The sequence below is a fragment of the Lithobates pipiens genome, unplaced genomic scaffold (genome assembly GCF_037356315.1).
Source record: "Lithobates pipiens isolate NorthernLeopardFrog02 unplaced genomic scaffold, aLitPip1_a1.2 Scaffold_22, whole genome shotgun sequence".
NCBI classification, from domain to species: domain Eukaryota; kingdom Metazoa; phylum Chordata; class Amphibia; order Anura; family Ranidae; genus Lithobates; species Lithobates pipiens.
This window is the reverse complement of record NW_027507784.1, coordinates 226,385,227-226,405,266: the sequence shown is the minus strand read 5'-3', so window position 1 is coordinate 226,405,266 and position 20,040 is coordinate 226,385,227. Positions and strand designations below refer to the sequence as shown.

The following is a 20,040-nucleotide window of genomic DNA, read 5'->3' as shown; positions in this document are numbered from 1 at the left end:
GGGCGCCATGAGACCAGAGGACCTATACTGCTGCCTGCAGCACACTGCGGCAAAAGGAGATATCCTCATGCTTTTTTACATCCACCTGATAGAATCTGGTAAAAGTATGGACTAAAGACCAAGTTGTGGCCTTACAGATTTGAGCCACTGAGGCTTGGTGATGCACTGCCCATGAGGCACTAACTGCCCTGGTGGAGTGCGCTTTGATTTGAAAAGGTGGAATCTTCCTCCTCAAACCATAAGTTTGAACAATAACTTGCCAAATCCACTTAGAATTTCGATGCTGCCTGTCCTTTTTTAGGACCTTCAGGCAACACAAACAAAACATCAGTTTTTCAAATCTGAGCAGTTGCCTCAAAGTAGACTGATTGCTCTCACTACATCAGGAGAATGTAGTGACTTTTCTTCCGTAGAACAGGGTTCTTGAAAAAATGAAGGTAGAACAATGAATAAGATGAAAACCTGCTGATTAGGGATAACCTTGAGCACCTGTCTCAACTGGTCCCTCAAGGATCGACCTACACCAATTGTCGCCACTGCAGGTTGAGACACCGAAACTGCCAAAGAAAATGTGTTTTTAACCACTTTCAGACCGGACCATTTTGCTGGTCAATGACCAGAGGTCTTTTTACAATTTGGCACTGCGCTGCTTTAACTGGTAATTGCGCGGTCATGCAATGTTGTACCCAAACAAAATTTGCGTCCTTTTCTTCCCACAAATAGAGCTTTCTTTTGATGGTATTTGATTGCCTCCGCGATTTTTATTTTTTGCGATATAAACGTAAAAAGACCGCAAATTTTGAAAAAAAAAATGATATTTTCTACTTTTTGTTATTAGAAAAATCCAATAAACTCAATTTTAGTCATACATTTAGGCCAAAATGTATTCAGCCACATGTCTTTGGTAAAAAAAAAAGTCAATAACTGTATATTTATTGGTTTGCGCAAAAGTTGTCACAACTACAAACTAAGGTACGTTTTCTGGAATTTACGCAGCTTTTAGTTTACGACTGCCTATCTCATTTCTTGAGGTGCTAAAATGGCAGGGCAGTACAAAACCCCCCCAAATGACCCCATTTTGGAAAGTAGACCCCCTAAGGAAATTGATAAGTGGCATGTTGAGCCCATTGAATATTTTATTTTTTTGCCTCAAGCGATTGAATGACAAAAAAAAAAAATTTTTTTTTTTTTTTTACACAAAGTTGTCACTAAATGATATATTGCTCACACATGCTATGGGCATATGTGAAATGACACCCCAAAATAAATTCTGCTGCTTCTCCTGAGTACGGGGATACCACATATGTGGGACTTTTTTGGAGCCTAGCCGCATACGGGGCCCCGAAAACCAAGCAACGCCTTCAGGCTTTCTAAGGGCGTTACAGTTTTGAAGGCCATAAAATGCCAAGATGGCACAAACCCCCCCCCCCCCCCCAAATGACCCCATTTTGGAAAGTAGACACCCCTAAATTTAGGGGTACACTAGTGAGACTAGGTAATAAATGGCGGGTGCCCTGAAACTATAAAAAAATAACTAACCAACCAGCGTCACCTGTAACAGTTATATGGTGATCACTGGTGAAAGGGTTAACTAGGGGGCAATCAGGGGGCTTTATGCGGTAGTATATGGGGGTCCCTGGCACTATAAAAAGCTGCGGCGAACCTAAATACCTACCTGCCTAACTAGCGTCACCTGTGACACTAATACAGCGATCAGAAAAACTATCGCTTATTAGGCTGGGTTCACACTGGAGCGATGCGGGAACGCCACGAATCCACGGCGGGTTCCCGCATCGCATGCCTCCCGGCAGCAGTTCACACTGCCCTATGCGAACTGCTGGGAGTGTCAGTGAAATGTTAATGACACCCCCAGATCAGTTCGCATATCGCAGTGCGATCTGCAAACTCGGATCGCAGGGTGTGAACACCCATGCGATACGATTCTGCTGCGGACCAAAAAAAGGGTCCCGTGCGAATTTGCGGCGGGTGCGGCGCGAATTCAGCCATACTATCTGTATGGCTGAACTCGAATCGCACAGAGATCGGATGTGATTTGCACTGCAGTGCAGTGCGAATCACATCCGTTCTCATAAACCGCTGCAATGTAAACCCAGCCTTAGTGACACTGGCGACGGGGGGTGATCACGGGGTTAAACCTTTATTGGGGGGGTTAGGGGGGTACCCTAGAGCTAAAGGGGGCTAACCCTAACTGCCCTAACAGTTATTACAGTCACAAATGACACCAATGCAAAAAAAAAAAAAAATGCTATTGGTGTCACTGTGACTGGGGGGGCAGGGGTTATTGGGGGGGTGATCAGGGGGTGAAGGGGGGGTGTGAGTGTGCCTGGCATGTCCTACTGTGAAGTGTCGTGTTGGTGCAACTCACCGATCCTCTCTCCTCGGTGCCGGAACTAAAAATATCGACACGGAGGAGAGATTACATCACTTCCTCTCATGTGTTTACATTACAGGAGAGGAAGTGATGTCACGCCTCACTTCCATTCGTCAGGAGCGATCGAGAGGGGGTGGCCATGAATGAATGGCCGCCCCCTCATCCCGGATCGCTTCTGAACTAAAACCGACCGCCGCTGGCACCGGGGGGGGGGGGGGGGGCCCGATCTGGCCCCCCACCCGCGGGAAGGCAGGGACGTACATGTACGCCCATATGCCTGCCCGTGCCATTCTGTCGACGTACATCGTCGTTCGGCGGTCGGCAAGTGGTTAAACAGGAATTCCAATTTCTAAATCGGTTGGATCCCTAAGTATTTGAGCATTGTCAACTGGACAAGTCAAATTTTTATTCACAGAGGAGATAGCCACGTCAATTGCTGGTATATCCCACCTTTTAGTGAATTTTTCCTCCATAGGATAAAGTACTAAGAATTTTTTAGGTGGATAAAAATGCTTATCTGGGTGATCTCACTCAGAATACATAACCTGTTCCAGCAAAGAATGGACAGGAAAGGCACGCAAAGCCTGAGGAGGTTTTAGCTAACCCAAAAAGTGGGCCTCCAGCCGACTCAGTTAAGGGCAGCTTAAATATGGAGAGGACCATATCAGTAAGATGAAACTTGAAGGTGGTTCTGCCACAATTGATCCCCCCAGAAGGGGAGTCATCAGCCTCTTCATAGTCCTCTGAGGGGAATTTATCCTCTCCCACCCATTGTTCCTCTGTTTGAGGGTCCTGGGCAGTAGTAGGGGGCCTATCGCATTTTCTCCTATTATGGGGAGATGTGATTAAAGCAGCTATCCTTTCCAATCCCACAAAGGCTGAGGAGAAAACTTCCTCAGTAACAGACAGGGACTGAAATGGTGAAAACAATTGCAACCCTTGATGGACTCGATGGTTCACCCTGACCAGCCACCCCAGGTCTCTTTCAGGGGAAGATGGCATTGTAGAGGCGAGATTCGAGTCCTCAGAGCCTGAGGATGATACCCTTGGGCCTCTTTTTGCGGGAGTTTATACCTCCCCTTCTGGCAGGCATAGTCCTAAGCACAAACACAGAGGTACTGCCAGAAAAAACGCATCTGCTGCTGAGCAATAGTCCAGCCACTGCCGCTGCTATTAATGCTCTGCCTGATGCCGTGTCCTGGAATGCCTGTGTCACCCCACTCACATGCCCCGTCTGCTCCTGTGTCCCTCCATGTGCAGCCTGGCAAATGGAGCTCTTATAGCTTTTTACAGCCCTGCATTGTGGACGTAAGACACATCAATGCTGTGCTAAGCCATGCCCTCTCAGTCTCCCCACCACACCCCCCTTTTCAAAAAAAGACTGTTGTCCATGCATGTGGGGGGTGCTGCCGAGGAGAGCAGCAGGAGAAAGAGCTGCCGCTGCTATGGCAGTGGGAGAGGGAGCAAAGTGGCACACCACCAACCGCCTTGGACTCCCTCTCCTATTCCTGCTGAGGGGAGAGAAACTCCCGCCTGTAGTAATATGGCTGAACCAGAGTGACTCCATCTTTGTAAGTTCATATGGGATTGTGCTTAGGTTCTGTATCTGCAGACTGTAGCCGTTTTTCTGTAAACATGCACATAAGGAAATATAGCTTGCATAGGCAGTCTCATTCTATGCTGTCTAAATAAAGAAATTGTGTCACAATATGTCTGGGCCACATATCCCATGACTGATTCAGAAGCAGATGACATGAGTAATGATATGTAATGATGGTGTGTAGTGTACGCCTATGTATTAACCACACCCATGTTCTATGCAATGATTGGCTGATAAGGGTGCATATAACGTGCAGCCCCTCCCACAATAAATTAGACAACTGCTAAGCTGTAAATATGCTGGCCTATTTTTTTGTGTTGTCTCCTAATTGCTGCAGCATTGAAGGGTTTCGTGAGTATTGTAATTGCGTTAGTTACACCTAGCTGGTCTTTGTCAGGTATATAGAAATACCATTTTAATCACAACACCGCCCAGGTGGGAGTGTTTTTGTAAAAAAAAAAACCTCCAAGATCTTACCAGAGGCTTGGGACTGCTTGGCTGGAGGAAGCCTGCAGCTTCTGCTGACGCAGAGCGAGATATGTGTAGCATGAACTGGGTATGCTCTTTACAGCCCCCGGTGGTGACTTTTAGGCATGACATTTACTTTAAAGGAGAAAATCCATAAGAAATGTAAAATTCCTTAGGAATCTCCACCTACCTTATCCTGCCGCAGGATCCTGTGGTAAAAATAAACACACCCAATCTTCACCCCTCATGGTGGGCTCTGTTGAAAAACCTTCTAGGACCGGGGTCCCTTTTCAGAGGGGTTCCCCTCCGTTGGACCTGTATAGCACCCCGTCAGGAAGCTTTATGGCTGTAAAAACCAAAGCACTGCATCCCAGGGTCAAGCTCTCAAAAAAAGAGAAGCGTTATGGGCTAAACCTTGTTCCTTACGCCACAAGGCCCGTGTACCATTAAATTTGACCTGAAAAGACACTTTGAATGGATCCGACTGCATAGTTTGCCCCAAAGATTACTCCAGTGGAGCTCAGCATAGCACGTCTTTACTTGTGACCAACACCTAAGACACTGGCGAAAAAACTGGGAATGGTAATGGGAGGGATTCTATAGGAAGTGAACTTCCTGTCTTAGGGTGTGCCAGTGTCAGTCACCTAAAGGTGGCCTATATAACCCACATACTAACTACTATGGCTCTGTATCCCGTGATGTACGATAAAGAAATACCTATTTTAAAGAAACAGACTGTAGTTCATATTTTCATACCACTAGCTGCCACTACAAAACCTGGATAACTAATATTCCTAGAAGACAGTTTGAGAATAAAAAGTTTTTTTTTGGGCTATTATAACAAAAAAGTAAAAAACTAGGATTTTTAGAACAGCTTACCTGTAAAATCCTTTTCTTTGAAGTACATCATGGGACAGAGAGCCATAGTAGTTACTATGTTATAGGCCACCTTCAGGTGATGGACACTGGCACCCCCTAAGACAAAAAGTCTACTCCCTATATAACCCCTCCCACTACTGGGAGTACCTCAGTTTTGTAGCAAAGTAATACACGTGTATACCAAAAAGGGAGGGACCTCTATGTCCCGTGATGTACTTCAAAGAAAAGGATTTTACAGGTACAGTATCTCATAAGAGTACACCCCTCACATTACTGTAAATTTATTATATCTTTTCATGTGACAACACTGAAGAAAAAACACTTTGCTACAATGTAAAATTAGTGCGTGTACAGCTTGAACAACAGTGTAAATTTGCGGTCCCCTCAAAATAACGCAACACACAGCAATTAATGTCTAAATTGCTGGCAACAAAAGTGAGTACACCCCCCAATGAAAATGTCCACATTGGGTCCAATTATCCATTTTCCTTCCTTGGTGTCATGTGGCTCAGTGTTACAAGGTCTCAGGTGTGAATGGGGAGCAGGCGTGTTAAATTTGGCGTTATCCCTCTCATACTGGCCACAGGAAGTTCAACATGGCAAATCATGACAAAGAACTGAGGAAAAAAAGTACTGTTGCTCTACATAAAGATGACCCAGGCTATTAGAAGATTGCCACGACTCAAACTGAGCTGCAGCACAGTGGCCAAGACTACATAGTGGTTTAACAGGACAGGCTCCAGGCAGAACAGGCCTTGCCATGATCGACCAAAGAAGTTGAGTGCACATGCTCAGTGTCATATGCCAAGGTTGTCTTTGGGAAATAGACTATTAGTGCTGCCAGCATTGCTTCAGAGGTTGAAGGTAGTGGTGTAATGGATCGTCACCGATCCGTGATCCAAACGGGTCAACTTGTTCGGATGGGCACACAACGCGATCTGTGGAGCGCTCCGCTGCTGCAGTCTTAGGAAAGGCCGCAGCTTCAGCCTAGCTCCGGAGTGACAGCCATCTTGTTACACCCGGCAGCGGTAGTGAGCTGTGCGCTGACGTCATCACCCTTCAACTGCTCATGGATCTGATCTGGCCAGTGTAACATTCAGCGACCCATCGCAGTTTGCTACAGAAGTGACGTTCCGTCGCAGCCATCTTGCTACACCTCACACTCGTCCACAGTAAGGATACACTAAGAAGGGGTAAAGTGGACATGTTACACCCACCAGAGTTTTGCATTTTACACGTATCCAGAATAGTAAAGTGTTTTTATATAGTGAAATACAGGACTTAGAACTCTGTCTGACTACTTAGATCTTGAATTTTAAAAGCAGCTGCAAATTCAACATCCAAGTAGGCAGACAAAGTTGCAAGTACTGTATTTCACTATATAAACTAACTTTACTGTTATAAATACGTCTAAAATGCAAAACTCCGGTGGGCGTAACAACATACGCTTCACCCCTTCTTAGTATATCCTTACTGTGGACGTTAATATAATTGAATGTGGCGCTCACCAAAGGATTAAATCCAAAAAAATGATTACAGTGAACCTTTGGAGGTAACACAGTATCTCCTCAGGAATCAAAAGCGTCTCAAACGTAATAGGGCTGCAACTAATGATTATTTTCATAATCGATTCGTTGGCCGATTATTGTTTAGATTAATCGGTTAATAACCTTAAAAAAAAATATAATAAAAAAAAGTGTGGCATATAATTTAGTTAATATGTAAAGTTTAAAAAAAAGGCAATTTATTCTTAAATATCTCTATGCAGTGGTAAATATAAATAACCAACTATATGGTTAGGGGGCAAAATATCTAATCCACTCTAAGAATAACAGGCAGAAGAGATATACTGTATATATTACAGGGGATATATAATGCATATACTATTAGAGGATATATAGTGTATATACTATTAGAGGAGATAGTGTATATCCTATTAGAGGAGAGATATACTATTAAAGGGTCAATCTAGTAAATATCAGACTCATTAACTTTAACCCCATTTTGTTACTGGCCGATTAATCGATTATGAAAATAGTAATCAATTTCAAAATCGATTAGTTGTCGATTAATCGATTAGTTGTTTCAGCCCTACATATAATACATTGAGAGCAAAAAGTTTGAGTAGTTTGTGAATCCATAGGCTGTACATATTTTAACATCTCAGTCATCCCCCTGTTTGACACATGCGTTACTCCATGTGTCAATACTGCTGCATACCTAAATAAGGATTTTGGTAATACTGGTTTCCCTTCAGGTGATGTGTAAATGTTTTAAATTATTGTGCAACCCTTTGTTTTCCAATGTTTTTCCCCGGGGGGGTGCATTTTGCTGCTTATCAGTAAGGACTGTATGATCTATCTCCACGATTTCCTGTTCTGTCATTACTTTATGTGTTTCTTGTGCCGCTATTTTGGCAGCTTCATCTGCCCTTTTATTTCCCTTTGAGATGGGGTCCGCATATTTTGTGTGTGCTTGACATTTGCAGATTGCAAGCTCTTTTGGTAGCTGTATTGCATCTAGGAGTTTTGTTGTGCAAAAACATGTACTGTTGAAAAGGCATATTGACTGTCAGGGTATATGGTTATGGATTTTCCTTCTGACAGTATGCATGCTCTTGTCAGTGCTACAAGTTCTGCAACTTGTGTTGAATAATGTTTTGGTAGTGGCCCGGCTTCCAAAATCTCATCTTGTGTCACTACTGCATATACAGTTGCATTTGTGCATTTGTGCCATCTGGATTTTTCTTACTAGAACCATCAACAAAAAGTGTCATGTCAGGGTTAGATAACATTACATCTTTCCATTCACTTTGTGGTAGTACCTTTTTGGCGATGGCAGCAGTGCAGTCATGTTTATGACCATTAGTAGGAAGTGGTAGTAGTGTGAATGGGTTTAATGTAGTACACCTCTGTATTGTTAAGTGAGGTTGTGTCAAGAGTATTGTCATACAGGAAAGGTGTCGTGCTGGGCTCAAATGTGATATCTTTTGTTGTAACAGGATAACAGACACGGTATGTGATACCTTGAGTGTCAGCGTGTGATATAGCACTATAGATGCTGAGGCTGTGACTGCTTCAGCTGCAGCTACCACTGCCTGTACACAGGGTGCAAGTGCTCTAGTTACACTGTCTAATTTTGTAGAGTAGTAAGCAATCGGCCTCTGGTGCACGCCATGTGACTGTGTAAGTACTGATGCCATGTGACCTTCCCTTGAGTCTACTGTTTTTTCAAAAGGTTTGTCATAGTTTGGTAAGGCTAACACTGATGAACTAGAAAGGACTTGTTTTAGGTGAGTAAAGGCAGTCTGTTTCCTCAGTCCATTTTATAGCATCCTGGGGGGCCACTGGGCTCCCATATATTGCCTGAACCAACGGGGCTGTCAGTATTGAATACCCGGGAAAGGACATCATTTTTTCTTTGTCTTTGGTTTCGGCAGCTGGAGGATGGCTCGTATTCTCTCCTCATCCAGGTGCCGACCTTCTTTTGAGATATTGTACCCCAAGTATTTGACCTGCTGTTGCCACAACTGGAGTTTAGCTCTATTTACCTTATGCCCTTGGTCATGGAGGAAATAGAACAGAGCCATTGTGTCAGCCTTACAAACCTCTTCTGAGGGAGACACCAATAAGATGTTGTCTACTTAGAGGAGGAGCTGGCTTCCCCCTGGGGGTACAAACTGAGCCAAGTTTGAGGACATTGCTTGTGAAAAGATGGTAGGGGATTCACAATAGCCCTGGGGCAGTCTGCTGAAGGTGTACTTTTTTCCCCGGTAGGTGAAGGCACCCAAAATTGATGGTCGGGGTGCACCGGAATGCTAAAGAAGGCATTACTGATATCAATCACAGAAAATAATTCATTCCCTGGATCTAAATCATTCAGTAGTGTGTGTGGATCCGGTACCACAGGAGCTCTTGGTATAACTGCCTGGTTAACACATTGGATATCTTGTACCATTCTCCAGCCTGTGGAAGGCGGAGCCTTCTTAACAGGAAAAAAAAAAAAAAAAAAAAAAAGGAGTATAGCAAGGGCTGTCAGGACATGGAATAATCACCCCAGTTTTTAAAAGTTCATCTACTACAGGGGCTATACGCTCCTCTACTTCCTTAAGGAGGTATTGTCTTAGGTGGGGTCTGTGGTGTGATTTTGGAGTGATGGTTACTGGTTGGACTCCTTTCATGAGTCCTACATCTGCTGGACCTCTATAGTCCACAGTGTCTCTGGAAGCCCATCTAACAGGTGATCCTCTTGTGTCAAGTATCATTCAGTTCCTGCAGCCCACATGTGTGCCGAGGGTGTTGTAATGATTTAGTGTCCCAAGGGTTTGTGACAGAAATAACCTGTCGACTTACTTTTGTATAAATCAGGTAGGCCCACAGGAGCCCAATCTCTTAGGTCTTGGCATTCCTTCACAAACTCTCCATCTTTCCAATCTCGGCTTTTAGGTTTAGCCAAGGATAGATGTGGGGCAATTTCCGTAAACAGAACCTGTTCCTTCGGGGGTATGCAACATGCCAATACACAAAATCCCTCAACACTCCAGTAAACATTGGTTAATTGCAGGGTAACTTCCTTCTTTGAGAAAAATCTGGAGGCATAATACCCATCAGGCCCTGGTGTTCTCTTAAAATACATTGTGCAGTGAGCCCTATTTGGTGTCTGTAAATCCACTGTCCTACCTCCCATCTCAGTTTCAGCATAACTAATCATTTTGTCAACAGTGTAATAATTGTTGAGTAATAATAGTGTGTTTCTTCTATTGGGTTAATGGGTCCTTGTCCTACCCGGACTACAAACCCATTATTTTGTGCACTGACTGACATGCGCATGGCCGACATTAGGTCTCTACCCAAGAGATTCACAGGGCAGACGGTAGACAAGATAACTCTGGTTGTGATCTTGACCCCCGTCTCTGGTTCCTCAATGGTGACATACTCAGACAGTGATTCCCTCACTAATTTTCCACTTACTCCTTGTACCAAAATAGATTTTGTAGATTTATCAATATGAGACACATCTGCAGGGTGAATTAAGGTCCTAGAGGCCCCGGAGTCCACCAAAAACTGTACACATTGTCTCTCTACCATTAACTCCACGTGTGGTAAGTTTTTACAACTTACCCTATCTTTTCCAGGTGGCTCACACATACTGTTTCTAGTCAATCTGATTTGTGAGGGCCTGGCCCCTCGGGGCAGTCCCTGGCCAAATGCCCCTTTTTCCCACAATCCCAACATTCCCTTCTTTCCACCCATTCTTTATTCCTCCATTGCCCTCTACCCCTTCCTTTAAAACTGTTCCTTCCTCTAAAACCACCTGTGCCTCTCCCTCTGAGACCCCTCTGGTTCTGCATCCTCCTCTACTTCATCACCTTGCACAAAAACCTTTACTTTCACATTCTTTTTTGCCTTTGTTTTCAAATACTTCTCAGAATGCTTAGCATATTGTAAAACATCTAAAACTGATGCAGTTTGGTAAGTAACCAAGTTTTTAACAATGTAATCCCTATGATGCTGTTTCAGTCCATTGAAAAATGCAATCTTTAGCTGTTGTGGATATGCAGGATTCACATCCTCAGCTTCGGGGAGCCCGGCGAACACTTTAAAAACCTCTCGTAACCTCTCTTGGCTCCTGCTGGGTCACCTAGTGCATGAGTTATGGAGTCAGTTAAGGTTTCAAGGATCGATCTGTTTATCTCTAGGACTGAACTACTGTCTGGAGAGATTGAGGAAGTGGAAATGGGGTTTTGTTCAGAGGCGGTTCCTTTGACTGGGGTGGAGGTCACAGGGAAGGTGGTACTCTGGGCAGTTGCTTGCACCTGAGGGGGAGGACCATTATAAGGAGGTGGTCTCTGGGTATAGCAGATGAGATCTTCCTCTTTGTCCACTAGGGACAGTTGGGCTTGGCATTTTTCCTTTGTTTTCCTTCCTTCTACTCTAATTCTAGCGTGCTAAAGCCAGTACTCTGCCATTTCCAACCCATACCTTTTTTGATCTTTGGGTCCTAACAATTTAAGCTTATCCACCAACTCCTGACACCCTTTCACAGTTAATTTACCATTGAATCCAAACTTCCTCTCCCACTTGGCACAATACTGAACAGACTTTGGGTCATTGCTATGCATAAATTTCTTATCTCCTTCTAACGGCACATCAGGGACACAGCAGCAGCATAAACAAGCACAAGACATTCCCTTACAAAAGGTTATTCCCCATTGTCAGCGTTTGTCGGGTCTCTCATTGACCTATAAAACACTGGAATAGTGACCCTCGCCTCACGTTAACAAAAGGAATACAATTAGAATATAAACGTCAGTACTCCCCACACTACATGGAGAATCAGAAAATAATTAAAACGTATCTGCAGTACTGTTATTCAATGAGCTTGCAACATCAACAGAAAGGTTAAACATGAGAAAAGAGAAAGTAAACACACAGAAAAAAAAAGTTAGTCTTGCGATCTTTCTAGATCACTTAACTAAATAGCGCTTAAATCGTGGGGCAATCAACCTCCGACGTTCGGTATACCTCAAATCTTTTTTTTTTATCTGTCCGGACAGCGGGAGATGTAATTTTTGCCTTAGACAACGTCCCCAAATGTCTCTGTCTACGAACACTGGATTATCAAGATATTATACGATCAATACCAATGTCGGCAATTACAACACATTAAACCAGAATGGGAAAAAGACTCTTAGAAAGAATTAAGAATAATTTAAATTATCTTACCTCTCAAACACCAGAGGACTGGATCCACGAAGTTCAGGAACAGACAGTGGAATCCGGATCTTAGGCCCCCGCCCCGTTTCACCACTAACGTTGAGTGGGGGGACTTTTACTTCTCAGTGAGCGCCGAAGTCCAATACTCACCAAAGTTTTGTCGGGGCCATCTGATTCGAAAACCAACTAGTTGTTTGCGGCATCGAAGGACCAAAAACGTTCGGAATCTTCTCTTGTGATCAGTCAAACTCCAGATGTATTGAGAAGCAGACAATTTATTTCTGATGTGTCACACAACAAGGAGACGCTTACAAGGCAGAAGTTGCAGTAAGAATCACACAAAAGAATGTATATCCCCCTCCTAATACCTACAATAATACCACCTCTATGCTTCTATTGGCTGAGGAAACAGATAGCGTGCCTGGTACACGATGGTACTTTATTTTGGCTAATCAGGGTTTCCTTTACAATCTTATGCTACCATATATAGTTAAACCTAATCATCCTACAACTTACTATGGAGTTAGTGAAGACAAAACGATACAACAAGTTAATACAACAATCTGCTCAGAAGTTTTAAAAATAAGTCTCAGGGTTATTGTTTTCCTAATAGTTACACAATAAACATTTAAAACATTTTTCTAGCAATAAGTTAGATAAAAAAAAAAACTACTCGCGCAAGCGCAGTAGGAAACGGGCAGTGAAGCCGTAAGGCTCCACTGCCTGTTTCCCTTAGAAGGAATGGCGGCGCCGGGACCCGAGAGCTGAGGGACGGGTCGGCCTCGGGCAGCCGACATCGCGGGCGCCCTGGACAGGTAAGTGTGCTTATTAAGTCAGCAGCTGCAGTGTTTGCAGCTGCTGACTTTTAATTTTTTTTTTTTTTTTTAAACAGCCCTCCTCTTTAAATACACAAAAACAGGTAATCAAAACTTTTGGATGAAAAAAAATTGGCTAACTTTACTGTTTTAGTTTTTTTTTTCTAATTCATTATTACTATAATATTCATTATAGTGTATTTTGCGTTTGAAAGACCGCTGCGCAAATACCATAAAATATTGCAACAACCGCTATTTTATTCCCTAGGGTCTCTGCTAAAAAATATATATAGTTTTTGGGGGTTCTAAGTGATTTTCTAGCAGAAAATACTGGATTTTTACTTGTAAGCAACAAGTGTCAGAAAAGATTTAGTCTTTAAATGGTTAAACTGAGAACTCCTACACAAGGAGTTCAGTCCATTGATAAGTAGAAAGATTGTATCTCTTTTTAGCTTCTTTTCTCAGACTTGGCAGGCTGCCCAGAGAGCAGAAACAAGTGGCTCCATGGAAGACTTCAGGCAACTTGCATTGACTTCTATTACAGAAGTCATTTGCAAGTCACGCTGAAGATATAATCAGCCTTTTTTATCAGCACAATCAGCCGATGCCGATTAATAAACGCCAAATATCGGTCGGCCTCTATTCAGACCTACAGTCTGAAACATAATGCTCCTCCCTTTTAGGGTGAGAGCTCATTCTACCAGGGGTGTAGGGACCTCCTGGTCCAAGGATTTGGCTTTTGGCCACAGTGTACTGTGGGCTGCTGCATAAGTTCTGATGGCTATTGTTTGGCAGGGTGTCTCCTTCCCCTCAAGGCTATTGCTCTGGGATACCAGCAGATAATCACCTTCAGGAGAGGACTAGGCAGAACATAACATGTACAAAAACAGAACTTTCTAGTTCCGCCCAAGGGGCAGTCCCTTCAGTAACAACCCCCCAGCCTGCTTCCTGCAGCCTCAGTTTTTTTCTACCTAGTGGAGGAGATGGACCTAGGAACCTTGCGGGACCATCGGCCCTGGCGTTTTTTTGCAGAGGTTTGCCTTTTGCGCAAGATTAGATCCTGTGATCTACTATCAACAGCCGGCTGGGTGACGGGCTAGATACCCTTATCCTTGTAGTCTCCTCAGCATGGCCATCGAGCGTGTGCAGACCATAGCTACATGCTGGGTCGGCCACGACATGCCCCTCAGGCTCCAGGGACGGCCGGGGAGCGCAATGCTCCGCGGCACACCTATGACCGGGCTACTGATGTCTCAGTGTGCTGTGGCCAACAGCCACACTGTACTCTTAGGGAGTGGGTCTGTGATGGTATGTCCCCAGCTCGTCCGGATGGTAAGTACAGCTCTCCCTGCCTTGGTGGGGCTGAGCAGCTGTGCATTCCCTGGGAGGTCGAATCAGGGGTCCCTCTCCTTCCTCTCTTCTCTCCCTGTCCCTCCCCTTGGGGGATGCTGCATGGGCTGCTGAGCAGTGTGTGTGCCATATAGATAGGGGTCCCCTGGGGGGCTCTCACCTTGGGTGGGGGGCTGCACTGGGTGGCTGTGCCCCTGGGTGTCCGTCTCCCCGCTGGGTGTCCTGAGGTCTGCACATGCTCATCGCCATAGCGCTGTTCTGCCGTTTTCTGTCTTTTTTTCTCTGTCCCTCTGTATACAGTTGTTTGGAGGCCATGATTGGTGTGACTCGGGAGAAGCATTGGCAGGAACCATTTTACTGTATATACTGGATGTTCAGCAGCCATTTTGTTGTAGCCCAGTGCGGTTTTTATGCCCAGCGCTGGTCCCTGAGGATCAGAACAGTTTCTTCACTATGACCCCTGGGAGCTGACACAGGCACTACTAGCTGAACGGCGCAGAACCCGTTCAGGGTGGTGAGTCCTGTGGTGGGGGCTCCTCAGCCTGCAGCAGCTAGGAGGGTGGGACTATACACCTGTCCTAAGTTCTTATCAGGTGGCAGACAGGGTGGGTCAGATTGGCTTCAGTAACTGGCTTCTTCCCCCGAACTCCTGGCAATTGCAACCGGCTCGTCTGCAAACTGTGCAGTGCCTCTGGACACTGTCCGCAGTCCTTGACACGTTCGTTGCCAGGATGGAGGCAGTGTGTGGGCACAAAGGTGGTAAAAATCAGCCCCTGCCCCTCGCCGTCCTCAGTGGAGAGCTCTGACGCAGACTCAGACCCCGCTGAGACTGGTGGCCCCTGCTCTGTCATTTCAGATGACTCTGACTAGGACCAATCGGAAAGTGAAGATGAATCCCCGTCCAGGTCCACGCACGACAAAGCACTTGGAGCAATTATCACAGCTGTGCGTGATATCCTGAAGATTCAGGATACAGCAGATCCCTCTGCTGATGTAGCGGTCCCTTTTGGGTCACGTAAGCCAGCCCATGCACCTAAGGTGTTTCCGTATCTGACTTATTTCAATACATTCATATACAAGGAATGGGGTAGACCGTAACGGACCTTTTCGGTCCCAAAAAGTATGGCGATGCATTATCCTATTGAGGAGAGCCTTCTTAAAAAAAAAAAGAAGGTTGGCTCCTCCGGTCGTGGACCCCCCCCCCCCAGTATCAAGGTTAAATAAAGTAACCACAATCCCGGTAGAGGGGACCCTATTAACAGGAAGGCAGAGGCAGTTGCCCCGTTCCTTGTTTACAGTTGTGGGGTCAACAATGCGACCAGTACTGGCCTCTGCACTTGTGTAACAGACACTGAGTGGGCAAAACTTTTGCACCACGAATTAGGGGAGTAATAGGCTTCTCCTGTCTGCGTGGAACTAGCAGACCAGTTAGTGCAAGGCCTTAAGTATGTTTGTCACGGGGCCCTGGATAACCCTCCCTTTGTTATCCAGGGCTTCAGTGTCAGCAGTGGTGCTAAGGCGCCTTACTTGGCTAAAATACTGGTCTGCAGACCAGGCATCTAAAAAATCCCTGACTGATCTACCCTTCCTTGGTGAGCAGCTCTTTGGAGCCTCGTTGGGTGACATCATTAAGAATGCCACAGGTGGGAAGAGTACCTTGCTCCCACAGACCAGGAAGACTAAGGAGCCACACCGTAGGCAAGGGCCCTCATTTTCCGCTCAAACTGCTTTTTCGTCCGCCCAGGACTTCGGCTAAACGTCCCCAGCCCGACAGGACGACCTCTGAAGAACAAAACGTCCCTGGAACCGTAAGCCTGTGAGCAAAGGTGCTACTGCATGAAGGTTTGCCCCCGCTCGTCTCACAGGTGGGGTCACCTTCAGAAGTTTGCAGCCCGGTGGGCCTCTTGGTTGTCCGACCAATGGGTCTGCAAACTGATTTCCTCTGGCTACAAGATAGTTCCTCTCTTGGCCACCCAACCGTTTTAGCATACCCTTACTCCCAGCTTGCCGGGAGGCCCTCATGGGGGCGGTACGGGACCTGCTAAGTCGCGGGTGATAGTACCTGTTCCAGAGTTGGAAAGGTTTCAGGGGTTCTACTCCAATCTGTAGTCCCCAAAAAGGAAGGAATACGAAATGGGACAAATCTTTGTTATCCCTGGATCGGCAGATTCGGGTGAGCCAGTCAGTCGGACTCCCTGCTCTGGTGGCTGAGATTCCTGGCACTTTGGTCTGGGAAGTCGTTCCTACCTCTACATAGGACAGTGATCACAACGGACGCCAGCCTGCCCGGCTGGGGTGGAGTGCTGGGAGTACAGTTGACCCTGGGCGTCTGGTCGAGGGAGGAATCCAAGTTGCCGATCAATGTGCTCAAGCTACAAGCGATCAGGCTATGCCTCGCCACATGGTCAACGAGACTTCGAGGGGCGTCCAATCAGGATCCAGGAGCTCAGCCGCTGCACGGGAGGTCGCTCACATACTTCAGTGGACAGAGCGACACGTACCGGCCCTGTCGGCCATTTACATCCCCGGAGTGGAGAACTGGCAGTCGGACTACCTAAGGCGCCAGATGCTGGACCCAGGAGAATGGGCGCTGAATCTGGAGGTGTTCAGGCTACTGTGCCTGCGATGGGGCACACCAGATGTGGATCTCCTGGCTTCCCGTCTCAATAGGAAGGTGCCGATATTCGTATCCAGGACAAGAGATCCTTGAGCAGATGCATCAGACGCGCTGGTGGCTCAGTACCGACTGATCTATGCCTTTCCTCCGCTAAAGCTACTACCACGTCTGCTTCGCAGAGTGGAGACCGAGAGGATTCCAGTAATTCTGATTGCCCCAGATTGGCCTCGGCGCCCGCTGGTACGCTGATCTAGTAAGCCTGGTTGCGGATGCTCCCTGGTGACTACCAATGCGAGAAGACCTTCTGTCTCAAGGTCCGATTATCCATCCTGCTTTACCATTGCTGATTTTAACGGCATGGCTGTTGAGAGCCAGGTGCTAAGGAATCAGGGCCTATCGGACTTTGTGATTTCAACTATGCTGAGAGCACAGAAATCTTCTTCTCAGAAGATATATCATCGTACCTGGAAGGCATGCATCTCTGTGTGAGGAGAAAGGATGGCGTCCACGCACCTATTCCATTTCCCGGATCCTGCTGTTTCTACAGCGAGGAGTAGACCAGAAGTTGGCTTTGAGCACCTTTTAAAAGGACAAATATCAGCCTTGGCTGTCTTTTTTTCAGCGACCCCTGGCGCCGCACTCTCTAGTGAGCACCTTTGTTCAGGGGTCCGACATGTAGTTCTTCCGGTGCGTCCACAGTTACCCCCGTGGGATCTGAATCTGGTGTTATCAGCTCTTCAGAAACTGCCATTTGAGAAAATCAGAGAAATTCCCTTGTTGACTTTTTCAGAAAGTGTCTTTCTAGTGGCCATTACATTGGCCAGGAGGGTTTCGGAACTGGCGGCCTTGTCTTGCAAGTCACCCTATCTGGTTATCCACAAGGATAAGGTGGTGTTGCATCCGTAACCTTCTTTTCTGCCGAAGGTGGTTTCGGCTTCCACAACAATAAAGACATTGTTACCATCTTTGTGTCCTAAACCGTCAGACTCTTTGTTCATTTCGGTAACTGGTCTGAAAAAAGGGTATGGCGGTCTAGTCGGCCATCATTTCCAGGTGGATCAGACAGATTGTGGTACAGTCCTATGCCTTAAAGGGGCAGGTGTCCCCCTTTCCTGTCACGGCCCATTCCACCAGGGCAATTGGAACCTCTTCGGCTTTCTGACTTCAAGCGCCAGTCGCTCAAGTGTGTAAGGCGGCGACTTGGTCATCCATTCACACTTTTACAAAATTCTACAAGGTGGATGTAAGCACATCGGCTGATGCCTGTTTTGGCCGCAAAGTTTTGCAGGCGGCCGTGTAATGTTGCAATTGCACTTATTTTTTTTTCTGTTTTTTTATAAGAAAATACAGTTACCTTTTCAGTATAATGCACTGTTGCATTGTTAACCGCAAGTTCTAATTCGGATAGATAAGGTGGTGACTCCCCTGTTAGGGAGCACTTCTGGTTGTGGGTGAAGTTTTTTATGCCGTTTCCCACCCCTCATAATGACACTGCTTGGGGGCATCCCTATGGGCAAGAATAAAGGAGCCGACTGACTCAGCACCTTCCCCTCCTATTGATTACGTTATACTGCATGTTGGTGTACCTAGGCTGCAGGAAGCAGGCTGCGAGGATTGTTACTGAAGGGACCACCCCTTGGGCGGAACTAGAAAGTTCTGTTTTTTTACATGTTAACATGTTACATAGTTAGTAAGGTTGAATAAAGACGCCAGTCCATCCAGTTCAACCTGAGTGAGTGTCTACAATTGTCCCTATCCCTGTACATCGCACACTCACATCGGTCTCTACCCTCAAGGAGCCCACAATCCAAGGTCCCCATTCATATACTAGGGTCAATTTTGGACAGAAGCCAATTAACCTACCTGCATGTCTTTGGAGTGTGGAGGAAACTGGAGGAAACCCACACAGGCACAGGGAGAACATGCAAACTCCAGGCAGGTAGTGTCATGGTTGGGATTTGAACCAGCGACCCTTCTTACTGCTAGGTGAGAGTGCTACCCACTACACCACTGTGTTCTGCATAGTCCTCTCCTGAAAGTGGCGTAACAACCCTATGGTCAAGAATAAAGGAGCTGTGTCAGTCAGTGAATTTCAGAGAAAAGGATTTTACGGTGAGTACAAAAATCGTATTTTTTCCCCCCACAAATAGCTTTCTTTTGTTGGTATTTGATCACCTCTACATTTTTTTTTCTGCGCTATAAACAAAAAAAAGACCAACAATTTTGAAAATAAATAAAAAGTATCGTACATCAGGGGACACAGTTACTATATGTTTATAGGTCACCTTCAGGTGGTGGACACTGGCACGCCCTAAGACAGTGATGGCGAACCTTGGCACCCCAGATGTTTTGGAACTACATTTCCCATGATGCTCCACTACACTACAGAGTGCCAGAGCAGCATGGGAAATGTAGTTCCAAAACATCTGGGGTGCCAAGGTTAGCCATCACTGCCCTAAGACAAAAAGTCTAATCCCTATATAACTCCTCCTACTACTAGTACCTCAGTTTTTTCGCCAGTGTCTAAGGTATTGGTTACACGTAAAGATGTGCTGTGCTCCACTGGAGCGATCCTTGCTCAGGCTAGCCATGCAGCCAGATCCATTCAAAGTGTCTTTTAGGCTGAATTGAATGGTACCCAGGCCTCGTGTCTGAGGAAACAAGGTTTTGCCTGTTAACGCTTCTCTTTTTAGAGAGCTGTAACCCGGGATCCATTACTTTTGGGATTAAGGCCATTAAGTTTTACTAGCGGTTCCCCGAGGGTCACCAGCTCCTGAAGGTTTAACGGAATCCACTGTGAAGGGTGAAGATTGGGTCTGTTGGTTTTACCACAGAAAACCCTGCGGCGGGAAAGGTATGTGGAATTTTCTTATTAATGCCTCCTTTAACCGCTTGTCGACCGGCTCACGGCGATATACGTCGGCAGAAAGGCACATACAGGCATATTAACGTACCTGTACGTTGCCCTTTAAGAAGCGGTTTGCGGGTGCGTGCCCGCCGCAAAACCCTGTGAGTGTGTTTGTGGGTCATCGAGTCCGCGGAGATACCTGCAATCGTCTCACGGAGAGGAAGAACGGGGAAATGCTGATGTAAACAAGCGTTTCCCCGCTCTCCCTAGTGACGCCGACACTGATCATATAATCGGGAGCGGTGATCAGTGTCGTGTCACACATAGCCCCACCCCCCACAGTTAGAATCACTCC

At 46.0% G+C, this 20,040-nt stretch overlaps 1 protein-coding gene across 7 annotated transcripts in view; it reads right to left on the bottom strand.

Annotated features, from left to right (window-relative positions):
• Nucleotides 1-20,040, bottom strand: part of RRN3 (RNA polymerase I transcription factor RRN3) — an 863,266-nt gene that overhangs the window by 776,637 nt on the left and 66,589 nt on the right. Inside the window, exon 1 of one of the 7 annotated variants that reach the window (XM_077448887.1) lies at nucleotides 12,065-12,315. The exons of the other annotated variants lie outside the window; for them this stretch is intronic. The gene's annotated coding sequence lies outside the window, so the exon portion shown is untranslated. Of the gene's footprint in view, nucleotides 1-12,064; nucleotides 12,316-20,040 lie in introns of those variants that run through there. 7 annotated transcript variants of the gene reach the window in all.